The sequence below is a fragment of the Typopeltis vanoorti genome, chromosome 13 (genome assembly GCF_054136105.1).
Source record: "Typopeltis vanoorti isolate ZY-2024b chromosome 13, IOZ_Tvanoo_1.0, whole genome shotgun sequence".
Lineage (NCBI taxonomy): Eukaryota > Metazoa > Arthropoda > Arachnida > Uropygi > Thelyphonidae > Typopeltis > Typopeltis vanoorti.
In genome coordinates this window covers 45,359,179-45,376,710 of record NC_143561.1, presented here as the reverse complement: position 1 = coordinate 45,376,710, position 17,532 = coordinate 45,359,179, and the positions used below count along the sequence as shown (strand labels likewise).

Here is a 17,532-nt window from a genome sequence, read left to right as displayed (position 1 = left end):
TAAAGTCACGTGATGTTCATTTCCTAATGTATTTCGAGGTTCAAAGGAAAAGGAAACGATGCCATTTCCGATAGACAAAAGAACTGGTTTCTTGGGTAGAAGTTATGTTCCTTCACTCTCGGAAAACAGGAGATAATAAAATGTATGTAGCACAACGAAATCGCTCTACAGGGAAAATATGCTTATTCGAAGTAATTTTTGCTTACAACAAAACCGATAATCTCCGATGAAAGGTCTCTGCATTTGAAATTTATGAATTTACCGCTAATTTATGACGCTCGTAAAGTGCACGTGATTAACGATACTTGACGCTCAACTGTTAGACACTTATCCACCTATTTATTTTATTTTATTTTATTTTATTTTATTTTTTATTTTTGGTTTGATGATAGACAAATTGAATAGAAAAAGGGCTTGGTTCTGGGCTCATCGCCAATCCCTAACACTGGTGAACCTTATTCACAGAGTTCTTTGAGAAATAAAGTTTCGTTGAACTTGCAGAGAAACATATCCTCTGGGCAAACCTACCAGAACAAACGTACATCTCTGTCTACATGAAAAAACAACAAAAAAGCGTATACCAGGAGATATCTGTCCATGCGATATCCCACACTAATACCAGCAGGGCATAAAAACAACAGTTGCATCCGAAAATTCAAGACGAATTCTAAAATGTTATGATCCCAACCCCACATAATATAAATGAAGGATTTATATGCAATCAGATTTAGTTCACACTGTCTCTCTCTCTCTCTCTCTCTCTCTCTCTCTATATATATATATATATATATATATATATATATATCATCAAACATCTAAACCAATCGGAGTTACGCTATTTTGAACGTGAACGAATGACAGATTATAAACTGACACGAATCCATTCAGTACAAAAAAAAAATATATCCTAAAGTGATCCTTTCCTGTGGAGTAACTGTGGAAAGGTATACGAGCTGTTCTTTGTTCTTTTTCGGAACTAAAACATCCTATGGGGTATAATCTACCTAGATTTGCTGACCAAATGGTTACTTCCCACAGCTAAAATAAGATCATGGATAAACTACGTACTGGTCTGGGTGTAGTGCTTAGAAGAGCAGTCATACTTCGATCTATTGAAACTTATCCTCTGACTGATTAATAGATCGCAGTATGGTGGCTGCTCTTCTAAGCACTCAGTCCAGTATATAGGTTGACTGTGGACGATTTGGTGCCCGCACATCACACCTGAATGGTGCAGCGTAAGAAGCAGCTGCCGCATGACCTCAACGGCTGCTTTGATGCTTCCGTGCCAGTGGAGTCATCGGCAGAGCGCTCGCACCGTAACAGTGTATCATCGACAGTAGTCTTCATTGCCTTTGATGGGCACACAGGTACGTCAGGGCAGACGACCAGTTCCACGTTTGTAAGGGTAGTACTCTGCATTCTCTCTACGGGATCCTCCAAGGAGTAGTGCGGGACCTCCCTCTGATGACAGTACTCGCGATGTAAGAAATACTTAGAATGAGAAATCGACTAGTTTATTAGACCAGCATGAGCAGAGCTCCATCAAATGTCTAGAATCGTCTAGCTCAATGAGAATAATGTTACCCTTACCGTTTACCCCCCCCCAGCTTCACTGATATTCTTTCACTTAAACATTCAAAGAACTGGACAGAAATCGCATTTGGCCAACACTTCTCATCGGCCATTACAATGCTTTGTTTCAATGAGACAGTCAGATTCCTTTTGTCAGTGCCAAATCAGAGTCGGGTGTTAGTTGCCGGTCGAGCTCGGCGGGTCATCCGGCACACCTAGCATCTGAGGCATTCTACGAGAAGGCCCAACCTTTGGTCCAGGGCTCAACCGTTCCATCCTTGGACAGTTTTGCTCATTCCCGGCGCAGTGACATACCTACTTCGGACCATCCACGACGCATCCATTCCTTAAAACTAATCGATATCCGGAGGGTAAGGATCCGTCTTGCTGACTTCCCTTTACCTGCATTACTCTATCGACTAGAGGATGTTCACCATGAAGATCTGATGCGGATACGGGTATACGGTCAGCATGAAAATCACACTCTCCTTCATATTTTCAAGTGCTGTCAGGAGCGCTACGGTTACCGCAGTAGCTTTCGCATAAAGATGATACTACGTCACCTTGTCATCTGCAGGTGCAACAGTTTTTGAACTAATCTTTTACATCGCTGAAATGATCGAGATAATTTCCAGAATACTCAACCTCACTGCAATGGATTTATTTATGATTTCTGTGGAAGATGTGCAATGCCCCGAAGCCATATGTCACCCAAAACCGACACAGATACTGCAGAAGTGATCGCTAAAGAGATGAAGTATGGGATGTGTGCAGAATTTAAAGTATCTAAGTGTGTGTGTGTGTGTGTGTGTGTGTGTGTGTGTGTGTGTGTGTGTGTGTGTGGTCTACAAAATATGTGCTATTCAAGAATAAAACTGCATTCTGTCAAGGAAATATTTCTACTTCGAATATGACATATAAATGCATCAAATATGAAAATCAAGTTCTGAAAATTTTGCTTATTAAATATAATATTAAAAATATATGTCGGTTAGTGGGTTACACGTTATGGCAGCGAAGACTATCCCCAAAAAAATCCCAATGTTGGCAATTGACTTCTCAGCCTAACCATAAACAATTTGACGTCGTAGAATAAAACGTGACCTGTTTACAAAATAAATAAGAAATAACTTGTCCAGGCAAGTCACAACGCAAACCAGACAGCTTAGTTCAATATCAAAAAAAAAAAAAAAGACACACACACTCTCTCTCTCTCTCTCTCTCTCTCTCTCTCTTTCTATGTCTTCGTTTCTGATATCCATTATTTCTTGGCTTCCGTAGTATGGTTCTCCATTTCCGACAAGGTTCAAGCAGTATTGTAACCGCGCGCGATATAATGTTGGGCGACATTGTGTGAAGTCATCAATCAGAGCCCAGACAGCCAATTTATTGAACTCCTTTCCCGAAAAGTCAGTTCATTAGTGGTCTCATTCATGTAATTTTTTTCTGTCTACTGGATAATTATCTCTCGGATGCTGACAAAAGCCTTCACTACCCTTTCAGAATAGTATTTCAAAATGTGCCAGTAGAGCCATCCTTTTCACCAAGAACGATTCAAGGACATCTCTGGTTATCACCTTTATTCCCCCTAAGTATCCACCAACTTGCTATTTATTCTTTTCAATAGATTTCTAAAGTCATTCAAAAAAAGTATTTTATCACAAAAAATCAGTAGCGGAGTTTGTGAAAAACCTCTTTCGAAACTTCCAAATTTGGGAAATTTTAGAATAAGCAAAGAGATAAAAAAACGTTTTTTTTTTATTTCCGAAACTAATGTTATCGGACCATTTGTCTTCTTTTGCGAACCTGGAGTTTTTGTTATATAACGACAGTTAAGAATTCGGTTAGTTTTCTTCATAGTGAACTCCTTATCTACTCCTATAGAAACAGCATGAGGTATAGCATATGACAACACTAAAACGATTTCGACATTGGACTATCAGATCTGTTCGCTGCATTCTTGGATTAAATATCAATGGAGACATTAACAAAAAGTGCAATTTAAGTGTCTATGAGTCAGATTAAGAATAAGAGATTTTAAAAATAGCAGTAAAAGATCTGGATGTCGATTTTATTATCGTTATTATTATTATTATTATTATTATTATTATTATTATTATTATTTTCCATCTGAGAGCTATGTTCATTCAAAATTAAAACAACATGAATTCCACCGAAGTTTCTACTTTATATCATTGTAGTGCATGTGTTCGAAGTGATTTTTATCTTTGAATGGAGAAAAACCAACCCTCTATTCAGATATCGACTAACTCAGTGCTGATAAAACACTAAACAATTATATAAGGACTAAACATTATCCAAACGATGAACGAGACTAACTACATCACGTAGTTAGTTTTAACTGAATAATAATTAACGTATTTAAATAATAATTAAATAATTAAACAATAAAATTAAAATTAAAATCAGTCATTACAATTAAATAATTAAATTAATATTATAATTCATATATATATATATGTTGTTTCATTTCTTTACTCAATATCTCTCACATTTTAAGACCTTTCTTTGAATTTCTTTCTTTCTTACTTTGAGTTTCTTTATCTTGTTCAGTAAAAAGGTACGTAATATGATCAATACAGCTTCCACTAAGGTAACGAACTCCAACCCTCATATGTACAGCCTCTATGCTTGTTATGTACGACGATTCCAAATATGAATTGGTGTATCATAGATACTGTAGTCTAAATCTTTCCTGGTAAGCAATAACACTCTCCCCCTCCCCAAACACAAACTTCTTTCCATAATTGTTGTGTTGTGTTGAAATCTCGATTGTGCGTGTTCATTCTGTCAGTTTGCATGCTTTCCAGACTGAAAAACGATTTCTTCTCAGAGCATCATAATCTACTTCGATATCATAACTAATTATAGTTTAATGTTCACTTTTCCCTAACGTTAACTAGAGAATTCTTCCTACTATGGCATCAAATTTTTCTTCACTCCCACATCTAGTTAGTGATGTCATAATCATCACTGAGTTACCCAGATTCCTCAAATTAGTGGATGCACTAGTATTTAGATGGACACCTTCCACCCAAATAATGTGGTAGCCAATGGTACTCATGTTGTTCGTTAATAATCGAAAGTCGTTCAATCTATACAGAAACAAGAAACTATGACCATAAATTAATAAAACTGCAGTGATGTTTATCTCGTAGCCTTCTTAGAATCCAATTAGTTACAATTACTCTGACTATAGATCCTTTTGAGAAATCTTCGGAACAATACTATATTTTTTAAAAAGTTTCGTATTTATCGTCTTAGTTTCAAAATTGCTATCGTGCAATAAGTTCTTTGAAAGAACTTGCATTGAACATCAGGAGTTTATTAAGGGAACGTCATGTTTAAATAACTTCCTCACATTTTATAATAATGTGACGGTGGGGATAAGATAAGAGGAATGGGTACATCATGATACTTTTGGACTTCTTTTTGGAAGTCTTTTGAAAGAATATGGCATATAAGGATCTTTCATAGTTGGGGGATATGGAACTGGATTAAAATCTACTTCTGGTTTGGATAACAAGATGGTTGAGTAACATAACAAAAAGTGCTTTATGGGAGGATGTGAGTTTGCACAATTAAAGATGATTAGTAATGTACCCTAGAGATCAGTCTTTGGCCCTTTGTTATTCTATCCGTACATTAATGACACTGGAAGGATTTAACAGGAGATTTAGCTGTTTGTTGGTGATGCAAAGATAGGTAGAGTAATCAGAAATGCAAGTAGTTGCAGAATGTCTGCCAGTTCAATATTAGTAAATGTAAGTTTATACACTTTGGTGTAATGACGTATTGTATTAGCGAGATTATGCTAGAAGAAACTGAGCAGACCAGAGATCTAGTTGATTGGAGTTTGAAGTTCATGGGCCATATAACATGAAGTTCATGGGGGCCATATATACAACTCAAAGAATAATTTCGCAATGCAGAAACGAAACGAACCTTGACATGTAAAGATAAGGAAGACATTTTGCCTCTTTACAAGAATTTGATACGACCTTATCTGGATTGCTGCACGCAGATGTGGTCTCCTGATTTCCAACATGATGCAGATACAGTGGAGATTGTGGAAAGGAGGGTATTACAGGTGGTATTCGGACTGTGTAATGTAGATTATGAGGGGAGATTTAAAAATTGTGGAATCTGTGTACTTTTAAATGCCAATAAATAAAATACAGAATAGATAATTCCATATTTGTCTCATTCTGTACTAAATCTAAAATTTCGCTAGATTCAGTATTTAATTTTCCCAAGGAAATCTCTTGAGTTAAACAATTTCTTATTGAAATAATCTGTAAAAAATCTTTAATAGTCATAATTACTATACCATGAATGTTCTTCACTGCCTTCCCCCAATTTTAGAATTCCCCTATTTCTAAGACGCTATTTACAAATTAACCTACTATGGTCTTTCTTCTTACTCCATATGAGCGCCTTTAACCCTAGACTTGATTGCTTGTGACAATTATAACAATCAGTTATTCCTCCCGGCTTAAAGTCCAATTGTTCAGAACTAGCTTGCCTAATAATTTTTAACTTTGATTTTTTTACACGTGTGTCAAGAAAATTATAACAAATAGCAATATTATAACATGCTAGAACCTTATTGTGAATTTGTACTGTAAATAAGACACTTGGAGAATTTCCGAAATACAGTAACGATATGACGGAGTCAGGGTATACTTCGATATTCATCTAATTTAAATTTCCTTATAGTTTAAACTGCGATAGCCAATATATTCATGGACGTATACAACTAATCATGTCCTGCGTTACTCGATTACTCAATGACGATATTACGTTACGGAGTCAGGATATACTTCATATTCATCTAATTTAAATTTCCTTATAGTTTTTAGACTGCGATAGCCAACATTATATGTTAATGGACGTATATTCATCTAATTTAAATTTCCTTATAGTTTAGACTGCGATAGCCAACATTATATGTTAATGGACGTATATACAACTATACAACTAACCATGTCCTGCGTTACTCGATTACTCAATGTACCCTTGCTCGCATAGTTATAATGTAATATTATGATGATAAAATCTTAAAGGTATTTAGAATAAGATAGTAATTATATAATTGATTTTAATCTTTTGAAAAATTTTTTATTAAAAATTAAAGAATAATATAATTTTCCATATTTTTATATAAATAAAAATAAATCTTTTATTAAAATTTAAGAGTCATTTACAGATCAATGCGTGTGAGTATTGGCAGAAATTAAGAACAAAGTAGTCTATTGATTTTTAATTCTTAAAGAAATTGGAAGTTTTAGTATTTGAGGAATACTTCGCGATGAAAGCTATTCCGTGTTTTATTGTTGTAGTCTTAGCAGAGGTGGAGGCATATTTCTAGTTCCGCTGAATAACACTCATGAAAATATCAGTAGAAGAGACACAATGCTTCCACTGACTGCTGTAAGATAGTGGAGTAGAGAATCTGCGAGAGATTATCGGTTGGATGAACTGTATTGCTCTGAGCATCCAAATTCTCAGGAGTTTTAGGAGCTCCAAAGCAAATGTGAGAACAGTATTCCATGGTTGGATAGATTTGAGATTTGAAAGTAAAAGCAGCTGCTCAGAAGAAGCTACGTACTGAATTAAATTAAAATAAAAAAGATATCATCTAAAATAAATTAAAATAATTTAAATAATTGCTTTAAATAATGTTTTTGCCCAGAAATGATAGAACAAGAGCTTGAACTTAAGCAGCACAAAGTTTAAACCCAGACTTTATTAATACAGGATTAATCTCATTATTATTAGTTGTTTTAAAAATAAATGAGTAGCTGACTTGCAGAAATAAAAACAAGACTTTTCCAAGAAAAATGACTTCATAATTGAGGGTGATTTCTTCATTCTCCCTCTATGATCTCAACTTCACTTGATAAAGACGACAAAAATAATTAAAATAAAAAACGAATCTACCTGAGTTTAGTCAAATAAAATCGAATTGCATTAAATTGAATAAGATCTTACATTGTTAAGCTAGACAGTTTTATTCTTAAAAATAGAAGAGAAAAATATTCTTCTATCTGTAATACACTCATGTAATGATTGGTCAAAATCGAATTCCCACAGCGGGTAACATTCAGCAAGTAACATTCGAGAGCTTACTAATCAGAATGATTAGTAAGCTCTCGAACCATTGCTGCTCTGATAATAAGCCTGTTGAGTACGTTAATGACTCTCTCAATTCCCACCGTCCTTTGCAATCCTAATCTCTTAAAAAAGACGAAAACTCTTGCCAATCAAAACGAACTGTTCCGTTAATAATATTTCTTTGAATTTTTTTTCTTCTAAGAACCTTCTTGGTCGACCACACAAGGCATTTCAATCTTTAATTAATTTCTATATTCGAATAACTAGGCTTAAATCAATCTGACATAGCACAAGACAACCGCGTTCATTATTTGAATCTATAATCCACTCTCGTGAAGCGATGTAAAGAGATCTTATCGTTCTCTTTTGTAATGCAGAATATCCACTAAAACGAATTCGTCTGTAATGGAAATATGTGATGATTCAGGTGACATTTTCTAATATCTTTATCTGAGTTTAATGTGTGGTTATCTCCAAGATTACGGTAAGGGAAATGATTATTATAGTATGTTGACATAATCGAAGGACAAACATTGGTTAAATATCATCTTACTAATTATTAATTATTTAAAAATTTATATTAAATATTAAATTAAGAATAAAATACTAAGTTATGTTTTAATAAAATAAATATAACTTAAAAGATTTAAAATTTTTGACTATTAATTCCATACACCATTTAATAGAAACTTTACTAAAAATATATTTAATAGAATATATCTATAATAATATTTCTGAGACCAATACCCTTGGAGGGTAATGGATGGCAATGCTGTAGCTAATGAAGTTCTAACTGAGGCTCAGCTATTGCTGTTACCCTCCTGCCATGATCAGAGCTTTAATAATAATAGCTCAATAACACCTTATCCCTACACTGTCCTCTACAGATAACGGGGAAGATGAAAAGCATTCTTGCTTCGCCCCTTTAAGCCAGTCCTTATAAGGAATAAAAAATAATATTTCTATATGATTCAATCCAATACCCTTGGAGGGTAATGGATAGCAATGCTGTAGCCAATGAAGTTCTAACTGAGGCTCGGCTATTGCTGTTACCCTCCTGCCATGATCAGAGTTTTAATAGCTCAATAACACCTTATCCCTACACTGTCCTCTACAGATAACGGGGAAGATAAAAAGCATTCTTGCTTCGCCCCTTTAAGCCAGTCCTTATAAGGACTAATAATATTTCAGGGTCAGCTTGGAGAAGAGGGAATGAGAATCAATCGGCCGTGAGATGCTATGATTGATTCATTCATTTTTCAGGGTCAGCTTGGAGAAGAGGGAATGAGAATCAATCGGCCGTGAGATGCTATGATTGATTCATTCATTCCAATACCCTTGGAGGATATACCCTTGGAGGATAATGGAATGGCAATGCTGTAGCCAATGAGGTTCTAACTGAGGCACGACTATTGCTGTTACCCTCCTGCCATGATCAGAGCTTCAATTGCTCAATAACACCTGACCATACACTGTCCTCTACAGATAGCGGGGAAGGTAAAAAGCATTCTTGCTTCGCCCCTTTAAGCCAGTCCTTATAAGGACTATAAGGACTAATAATATTTCATTCAACAATTCTCATTTTGGATGTGATTGCAAGATGTCATATCGCAAAAAAGTATATTTCAAGCTAACCGATATTCGAACCGTTTAGAAGACTCAAAATGAATGTTTAATATTTGGCGTAGCCCTCTCCTTTCTTTATAACTTATAATAAATAAATTTACTCTCAATAGTCTCTTAATCTCGTTCCAGAATTTTCTCACGTTTCATCTCTTCTTCGGTTTCTCTCTTCCAGTTCATCTTGGGGGTTCCCTGTGGGTTCCATTTCATGGCTAGCTTTGCTCTTTCTTGATTTGGGTTTCTGATTGTGTTCCTTATTTACTTCCATTTTCTTCTTGATATTTCCATTTTGATATGGAATTGATTTGTTTTGTCCCATAATGCCTTGTTTGGAATTCTATTTTTTTAATTTAATTTAGTCATTTTCAATCTCAAATCCCCATGGTTTGTGATATCCAGATGATTTTTTTTTTTTTCAGTAAGAAGTCATTTACAGCATTTAAGCCATATTCAACTAAGTATGAGTACGGGAAGCGCAACAGTATTTTTTTTTTTTTTTTTTCCAAAACTAGTTGAATTTTGGTATTTCGTTTCTGTCTAGTCAGAAAGCCATGTCGTTGTTCCTTTTATATCAAATAAAGTTCTAATAGACTCATCATTTTACTTTTCTGAGAGTTATTCTTGATACTGTATTTATGTTGACTGCTACACTAGTGATCTCAGCTTTTTTTCTTGGATAGTCAGGGTTGCAACATCGACAACTTATCGCCGACAATGGTGAGTTTTTTGAGTACATCAGTGATGAGGTGGCGAATGCAACATCATTTTCTAATTGCCCTCTGTGTGGCGTGCGCCCCACGTTGAGAAACACTGCCCTAAACAAATCAGCATTTCACTTTTTTTTTCTTTAATGAGCAAGCGTGAATGAAATCAATACTTCAGTAATGGAAATATTGTTGCTGATTATTTTACGAATAATCGAAGTATTTCGTGGTAGATACGCGTACTGTTGTTTAACTAAAACAAGTGATTAACATTTCACCGATAGATGACACTGATTGAAGTTATAATTGTTGTGAATTAAAAAAAAAAAAAAGTCGCATAAATGAACAATACTTCATTTTACTAGTAAACGTCATATGCTAATACTTTTAACCAAATACATTTCCATTATTCTTTCTGTTTTACGTAAATTCTCATCTCATCTAATAGCATCGCATTAGAACTGCGCAAATCAATTCATTTTCCCGCAATAAATAAGCACTCCAAGAATATATCAGACATGAATAATTCTCAGGTTAACTGAACCATAAATTATGTCCATGAAAGCGTTTGCAGAAGCCACGATAAAACCCTTGATAATTGTAACAATTTCCGCTAATGTTCAGAGCCGATCTACATCTGTCTCCTATTGACGTTTTCACTGCTAACACAATAGTCAGAAGGATAGAATTAATTTAATTATGTCTGGAGAACGGATGGGTAGACAGCGCATAACGAACAACCTTCGCTATCAGTAAGAGTTAGTTATTCAGAATAAAGACAGCTTACAGTCATTTCATGTTAATAATTAAAAATTAGTAATAGTGTATTTAATCAATTCAACTGTTCTTTATTATTTTTTTTATTTCATTCCGTTCGCTGTAGTCATCACAACGAACGGAATGAAACTTCTACTCAAAATGAAATGGTGATAGTGGTGATCATTTTCAATTCCCTCTCTACTGTATCTTGAAGATATCCCTGTCTCGAGAATAACGTAAAATGAAAAACACATCCGAATTATCTCCTTTGATGCCTTTGCAATATTCAAGAATGTAGCACTGAAACTATTTTCCACTTGCAGGGATCATAGCGTCTATTCAATCACCGCTGTTTAACTCGATGTGTCCGAAGTGTTCCTCTTGAACCCGATATGAGCAGTATCGGGTTCCTCTTGAACTCCAGACTCGCCGATATTCAAACGAATATCGGGGAGTCTAGCCATAACTGACTGAACATGATAATTCCGATCGTTAGATAGCTGTGCATTCTCAAGCGTAATTAGTAATCTAAAGCGTTAACAATTCCAATTATTAACTATCCAATCAATGTCGAAACATAAGCTGTAACCTTTAACAGGTTGTATTGCATTTATATAATGTTGTAACCATTGCTATTATTTATAAACACAAACAAAATTTAATTTTTTGGGGGTTTTTCCTTAGGGGGTGCTGCAGTGTCGCAGTTCATATGTACGAGCCGCCACTGCATCCTTCTCATAAAATAATAGGCACATGTGTGACATGCTTAGTGACAAAAGAATTTACTGCAACAGTAAATATGAAATCTAAAACACTAATAAAGAAAGAATGAAACGCTGCTATTTTAGTTTTACAAGGCGTTCTCTCCGGCCTCGAGCATAACTCAAATATTTGATGGGAATAAATATTCCTGGGGATAAAGAATGTTTTGAAAGTTTGTACTAAGAGAAATTGTCGTTTTTGAAGCTTGCGAATTATTCTTCACGCCGTTGCATTCCTAAAAGTGAACAGTGCATATTATGATGGATGTTGCGGTTTTCCTATATATACATATATACATAATTTTTTTTTTCAAGTTTCATAAAGAGAATATTTAATTTTTAATTCATATAAAATAAAATAAAAGTGTCTTTAAAAAAGGCAAGGCAAGGCACACTTAAAGAAGTAATTGAGATGCTTAATCAGCATGAGGTTCCTTTTTTGGCTGGCTTATATAAATAATATTATATTCAAATAATAACGGTGTGTAAACATTATTTGCAACTGTATAATAGTAATTGGTAAAATAAAGGATATCTATATTTTTAATTACTTTATATTATATATTACTAATGATGTAATATTAAATATTAGGTATAAATTGATCTATGCAATAATTTCTAAAAATATAATAAATATTCCATATGCTTCGCTATATAATATAGTAACCTAGTAAGTGTCCCTCTCAGTAATATAAATTAGGTGTGATCATTGTTCATTACATAGTGAACAATGTAAATTTCAGAGATCATCGGCTATGGGGAATGTATTAAAATTAAATTATATACAAAAAAAAAGGAAATAATTATAAAGACACATTTGTGTTTAACAAAATCACTGAAAATTCTTTTTTCATCACATATTGTGTGCCAGAATTGGTCTAGTTGAGTTGCGACAGACCCTAATAATTGTTCTGTACTATTCGACTACGAACGATGAGAGATGCTTCCAACAATACATTATGCTTATGTTTTCAAGTGATAGTGGAGGGTTTTAAATAAACTTCGATATTACGACATTACGAAACAATTTAAAGAAAATTAGCGCTCAAATTGGTTCTCGACTTACAAATTTAATTATAGTGACAATAAATTTAATGTAATGTTATAAAGTATTTCAGAAAACTGGAATGCTATAAATTTCTTCAGAATTTTAACTAATTCTAAAACAACAAGTTCATATTCTTGGTAAAATTCTATAATTTTAGGAGTTTTAGTTATTAATCTATTCTTCAAATGAGGTATAATAAATCCTGCAAAAGTTTAATTGGAAAAAAAAAACCTTGCAACTTGATATTAATATTAATAATTAATATTAAAATAAAAATCGACGTTTACTTTTTAATCAATATTACCAATTAATATTATTCACTGCTTTTATCTGATGTTCCTTTTTCCCTCTTTTACATTGCGGTGGCGAGGGTTATTAATCATCGGACCTCAAACCGTTCACAGGATAACGTGCTCAGCTCTACACCCCAGTGTATCCTATGTCCGTAGTGTTGAGTTCTCAAGGCCAGTTTGCGTGATTTGCGGCATAAAAAACAGCATGATAAACTGGGGGGGGGAAACCCTACTCTCCACGCCCAAGACCGGCTAACTTGGCTATGGCTGAGGAAGATCCTTCAACTCCTATACGGGAGGAGCTGAAAAAAAAATATACTGCAATACTAACCAAATTCAGGTAATTGATTTTTAAAAAGAAAGGTATATCTTTAAATACCCAAACCGTTTTAATGTAAATATATAATCTCTAATAAGATTTAGATAGTTGAATATGTGCACATTTTTATTTCTTATATTTAAAGTCAGATGCATTTTCTCTCTCTCTCTCTCTCTCTCTCTCTCTCTCTCTCTCTCTGTGTGTGTGTGTGTGTGTGTGTGTGTGTGTGTGTGTGTGTGTGTGTGTGTGTGTGTGTGTGTGTGTGTGTGTGTGTGTGTGTGTGTGTGTGTGTGTGTGTGTGTGTGTGTGTGTGTGTGTGTGTGTGTTGTGCACGGCATACAAAATAACAATAATAACATACGGCAGCAAATACGTAGGACGTGATAGCAGAACAAGTATTAAAAGGTGTGGAAAATTGCGTGTTTTGGATTTACTGCAGAAACAACTAAAGTTTAACTAAAGACCAGTGTATTATATCTAATGTGTATTTTTTTTTCTGGCCAGTTTGAATGTTTTATGGAATAAAAAAAGAGTTTATGGGATTGGGAAAATCCTGCTGCTACCACAGTACGAAACCACTAACTGACCTATAGTTGGAAAGACGCTACTAAAATTTTTCGGTTCCTCTATTGCAGCGTTTCCTAAATGGCGGGTCACGACCCGATCCCGGTTACGAAAGCTAAATGCCAGGTCGCCTAAAAAAACTTTCTAAAGCTTAGGCGTTTCGTTTTTTTTTGTTTTTTTTTTCACGAAATACATGTAAATCTACTCATAATTTACTTGTATTTTTCTAAAATACAAGTAAATTGCGTTTAAGCGGGACTAATGAATAAATAATTTAATTAATAGAGACGAAAAACACGCTACGTCAGCGTCGCCATTTCACAGTTTCTTTGTTCGTGGTAAAGTAGCTCAATTAACCTCCCTACCGGCCAATGTGGATGAAATAGTGAAACCAAATTGCACTTCTTATCTATGTTATTCAATGGGTTTTAGAGCTTTGTATCCAGATTTATCTGGACGTCTATAGACGTCATGGCCAGTTGGGGGGGGGGGGGAGGCTACGCGGCGGCAACCGCGCCATCAGTCGTATCGTTTGGCGATCTGGCGTTCGTTTTACTCGCCCGCCATGTACTCACTCTGCTTGTTCAGCTTCAGTAAAGCATCGAGAGAGAGCGTATTTTTATTTTTTTTTTTTTTTTTTGTATTTACTGATTACGTGTACCTTGCCCGGTGGGTTCGGCTGAACAACCATAATTATAATAATTGCTTCTAAATAATTTATTTCATTCTTTCTTCATCTTGCTTACCATTACCCATTTAACGTTGGATAAATAGGTAATAAAACAAGAAACAAACAATGTACCGGTTACAAACTCTTCGATCAGCACCAATGAACAATCGAGTGACGTGCAGACGGGCATGAGTCCAAACCTTCCTTCAAACCTGAAGTTTCTAGTTAACAAACAACAGTATCGCACTTCTCATTAATAAATTACTTGGCTTTAGTTTAATTTCTTTATATTTTTGTAAGAGTAAATGCTTCTTTATTATAATTATAATAAATGAAAACTCTATGAACATTCAAATCTGTTTTATTTTACCTATTAGCCATAAAAATTTTACTGGGTCAAGAAGATAAAGTAATAAAATGGATAAAATGGCCATGGAAAAAAAAGTTTGGGAATCCTTGCTCTATTGGATTGGAATCTAGATCTTTCGAACCAAAGAGTACCGTAGATACCGACGGAGCTTCGAAGACCCGAAAGATGTGGAAACAAGTAAACATACTCCAGATATCCATTCTCTTAGTATGTTTACGTAACATACGTCATCTATGCAAGAATATATTTACTCCGGGTATGAAATGGTGAGGGAATGTTATGATATTCTAACCGATTGGTTGCTCTACCTGGGAATGGTTATGGATTGGGAAATTAGAATATTCTTTACATTTTTTGACGGCTTGTATATTGTATTCTTTGAGAAACACATAGTGGGAGAGACTATTCCATAACACAACAACAGTAGCAGCGTGAAAGAGGAAAAAATAAAATTAGTCTTTGAGTTTTGGGGTTATACAATGATGGTACCTTGGGTACCTCGTAGTTGCACGTGTTCAACAGGATTTAGAGGAGAGTAGAGGAATGATTTATGTTATTTCATATGAGCATTTGCTATGGAAATATTTATACAAAATATACATTGCAGAAATCGTACGTCAGTGTGAAACACCCTTTTAATAAACCCGCTTAGTTTTTATAATAGTACACATTAGCAGTAACGTAACATTCCATTTTATTAAATATGCACTGTTGATTGATGCATTCTATTCATCTTGGATTTATAGCAGTGTTTTTGAATTCTTATTAATTAAATTTTAATTATTTTCTTTATTCTTCTAGATGAATTCAAAAATGAATCTAGATGAGAGTGGGAATTGCAACAAAATAAAATCGGACCACTTCTTGCCCTGTGGTGGCGATATCGCCTATCAAACCCTCTTCCACCTTTCTGTTGACCACAGTGCAAGAAGTGCTTCGATTTTATTTTGTTTCAACTTCGCACGCTCAGCAAAGTGCACAGCTGATGCGTCCAATGGTATCAAGAGGGGATTGTCACAAGATGGACAAACAACGTTATCGAAGTATGAAGACTACCAACGATTTCAAATTCCTCTGGAATCTCTAAAAGACAGTCCCAGTATGGATGCCAAAGAATGAACATTCCTTGAAGCTGCAGAAAGAAACGAAAGGCCCACTATGGTGAGTTGTCTCCAACAACACAGTCCCATTAATGTTAACGGTACCAACACTCTTGGCCCCAGCGTCATCTAAATTGCCATCGAACAATGATAGTGAAATGTTAGCCAACGGCTATGCTAATACCCGACAACTAGAAGAGGAAAGTTCCGACTACTCATACAATATTTATTCAACTATTTTCACACTGCACTGCAATCAGGCGGAAAATCTTCAACTGTTCCTTACTGAAGGGGGCCATCATCGACAAACTTCATCATCTACATTGTGCATGTGAGCAATGCCAAGAAATCATGCATATAGATAAGATGCATGCATTCTTGGCATTGCACATATCTTTAACTAGTGAATAATCCCATCTTGACAGCATTTACGTTGTATTTAATTTATATCTATATTAATGTATGTCAGATTATGATTATATTGTAACGTGATTTTATAAAATTGATCAACGCAATTTTACACAGTTTATTTTAAAATATTTATTTCACATAAAATAATAGTGTAACTTTTATTTTAATTACATTTTCAATTAAAAGTTTAAAATATTAAATTTTGTTTTTAAAATTTTTAAATATACTTCATACACTTTTAAATTATTTATATCAAAACTATATAATATTTTCAGAAAATTAAATGAATTTATATGATCCCTCCCCTTATAATCTCAAACCACGGCCTAGTCCACACAGATGCAGATAAGGCAGAAGCCATACTTAAAAATCTTGAGGATCAGTGCAAACCTTCTTATAACAACATTGATTTCAATCATCTGTACAAAATCCACAGACAGGTTAGGCATGCACTAAACCTCCCGGACACCAGTGCTGATCATATTGCACCCGCATCACCTGTTGAATTATATGATATTATTAAAAAACTTAAGAACAATAAAGCTCCTGGACCAGACAGCATCTCAAACAGGGTGATCAAGCTGCTGCCTCGAAAAGCTATAGTGCATCTGACCAATATAATAAATGCAATCTTAAGACTTCACTATTTTCCTTCCACCTGGAAAATGGCTGATGTGATTCCTATACATAAGCCAGGCAAAGACCCACACTTACCGCAGAATTATCGTCCAATCAGTCTCATCTCCAATCTGGGTAAGGTCGCAGAGAAGGTCATCCTCTCACGACTCCAAACCTCAGTAAATGACCTAGACATCCTCCCTAAAGAACAGTTTGGATTTCGACAACACCATAGTACTACCCAGCAAATCCACAGAATTGTGGAATATATCACCACCAGCTACAACTGGCGCCAGTGCGCAGGTGCGGTATTCCTAGACCTATCTAAAGCATTTGACAAAATCTGGCATTTTGGACTCCTGCACAAACTTATCTCACTAAAAATGGTTCATCTAATCCGTTCATATCTTCAGAATAGATCAATGCAAGTTAAAATTAACGGTTCTACAACGTCCCAGCGCCATATCTTTGCTGGAGTGCCGCAGGGATCTCTACTGGCTCCATTGCTGTTTTCTGTATACATGTCAGACATCCCACACAATCCGATGACTTCCATTTTAGCACTGTATGCGGACGATA

At 34.9% G+C, this 17,532-nt stretch overlaps 1 pseudogene across 1 annotated transcript in view; it reads left to right on the top strand.

Annotated features, from left to right (window-relative positions):
• The window catches only part of LOC150100113 (transient-receptor-potential-like protein pseudogene), a 72,987-nt pseudogene extending 56,671 nt beyond the window's left edge, over window positions 1–16,316 (top strand). Inside the window, exon 4 of the transcript XR_016549292.1 lies at window positions 15,626–16,316. The product of XR_016549292.1 is annotated as a transient-receptor-potential-like protein pseudogene (transcript). The remainder of the gene's footprint in view (window positions 1–15,625) is intronic.
• Window positions 16,317–17,532: the final 1,216 nt, after the last annotated feature.